The following is a 2,399-nucleotide window of genomic DNA, read 5'->3' as shown; positions in this document are numbered from 1 at the left end:
ATTATGTGCACAGATCTTAAGGGCTTAAGGCATTATTGTTATGCTATGTATATATGGCCCTTGGTGGACACTGATTAAAGTTAGGCCGAACTGAGCTTGAGTAGTTCCTAGTTTAGCTATGAAGTAGTAGTACAAGTTTGTCTTGAACCTTGGGCTAAATGGGTCTGCTCAAGTCACTTTGAGCAGCTCTAGAATATCTCGAAAAAAGTTGAACTCCCCAAAACATTTGTACTATTATTCAAGTTAGAGACATGCATCATATGAGTGCGGATAAATGGAGGCCAGCCCTTTACTTATTTAAAAAAGTAAAAAAGTATATTTACAAGTTTGAAGAAGGTTGAATGTAGTGGATGATGTATCCTACAACAACACAATATCTCAATCCGAAGTTCTTTTGTATTATGAGCTACACAAAAATAACAAAATCTGGCAGATTTTATAGTTTGAAATATGCACTATTCACTTTAATTAGAACCATAATTGTTTCACTTTTTTGTGGTATAGATACATAGTAGTTCATACTGAGATTTTTCATGCTTTTAGTATACATCATTGAGAATATCCACGATATTTTCAGATTTCATGTTGAAATATAAATTTTGTTTTTAAAAAATAAAGGGCTCATTGGAGCTTGACATCCATTTGGAGTTTTTCGTGTACCATTGATGTCTACGGGTGCTTCTATTCTTGTAGACAGTGTTGGGCCTCCAAGAGCAGAGGTTTGTAGAACAGCAACAAGTTTCCCTTAAGTGGATCACCCAAGGTTTATCGAACTCACAGAGGAAGAGGTCAAAGATATCCCTCTCATGCGACCCTGCAACCACAAAGCAAGAAGTCTCTTGTGTCCCCAACACACCTAATAGGTGCACTAGTTCGGCGAAGAGATAGTGAAATACAAGTGGTATGAATGAATATGAGCAGTAGTACGGCGCCGAGAAAAGTGCTTGCTGGCGTACGGTTGATGGTAGTAATATTGCAGGAAGTAAACATGCGAGTAAAACAAGTAAACAAGCAGCAATAGCGGTATTTAGGAACAAGGCCTAGGGATCATACTTTCACTAGTGGACACTCTCAACATTGATCACATAACAGAATAAATAGATAGATGCTAGACTCTACACCCTCTTGTTGGATGATGAACACCACTAACTGTGTAGGATTACACGAACCCTCAATGCTCGGAGTTAACAAGCTCCACAATATTCAATGTTCATATTTAAATAACCTTAGAGTGCATAACGAGATCAACATAACCAAACCAAGTACTAACATAGCATGCACACTGTCACCTTCACACTACGAAAGGAGGAATAGATCACATCAATACTATCATAGCAATAGTTAACTTCGTAATCTACAAGAGATCACAATCATAGCCTACGCCAAGTACTAACACGATGCACACACTGTCACCATTACACCGTGCAGGAGGAATAAACTACTATAATAACATCACTAGAGTAGCACACAGATAAATTGTGATACTAAACACATTGCAATCATAAAGAGATATAAATAAGCACTTCACTATGCCATTCATAACAGCGAATAAGTATTCTGTGAAATATAGCCTAAGAGACCCACACGGTGCACACACTGTCACCTTTACACACGTGGGACAAGGAGTCTCCGGAGATCACATAAGTAAAATCCACTTGACTAGCATAATGACATCTAGATTACAAGCATCATCATATGAATCTCAATCATGTAAGGCAGCTCATGAGATTATTGTATTGAAGTACATAGGAGAGAGATTAACCACATAGCTACCGGTACAGCCCCGAGCCTCGATGGAGAACTACTCCCTCCTCATGGGAGACAGCAGCGTTGATGAAGATGGCGGTGGTGTCGATGGAGAAGCCTTCCGGGGCCACTTCCCCGTCCCGGCGGCGTGCCGGAACAGAGACTCATGTCCCCCAGATCTTGGCTTCGCGATGGCGGCGGCTCTGGAAGGTTTTCTCTGGTTTCGTCGAACGTTATAGGGTTTTCGCGACGGAGACCTTAAGTAGGCGGAAGGGCAAGGTCGGTGGAGTCACGAGGGACCCACACAACAGGGCGGCGCGGGCCCTAGCCTGGCCGCGCTGCCTTAGTGTGGCGCCACCTCGTGGCCCCACTTCGTATCTCCTCCGGTCTTCTGGAAGCTTCGTGTAAAAATAGGACCCTGGGCGTTGATTTCGTCCAATTCCGAGAATATTTCCTTACTACGATTTCTGAAACCAAAAACAGCAGAAAACGAGAACCGGCCCTTCGGCATCTCGTCAATAGGTTAGTTCCGGAAAATGCATAATAATGACATAAAGTGTGTATAAAACATGTAGATATCATCAATAATGTGGCATGGAACATAAGAAATTATCGATACGTCGGAGACGTATCGGCATCCCCAAGCTTAGTTC

Source organism: Lolium rigidum, chromosome 3 (genome assembly GCF_022539505.1).
Source record: "Lolium rigidum isolate FL_2022 chromosome 3, APGP_CSIRO_Lrig_0.1, whole genome shotgun sequence".
NCBI classification, from domain to species: Eukaryota; Viridiplantae; Streptophyta; class Magnoliopsida; order Poales; family Poaceae; genus Lolium; species Lolium rigidum.
Note: the sequence above shows the minus strand (reverse complement) of the source record.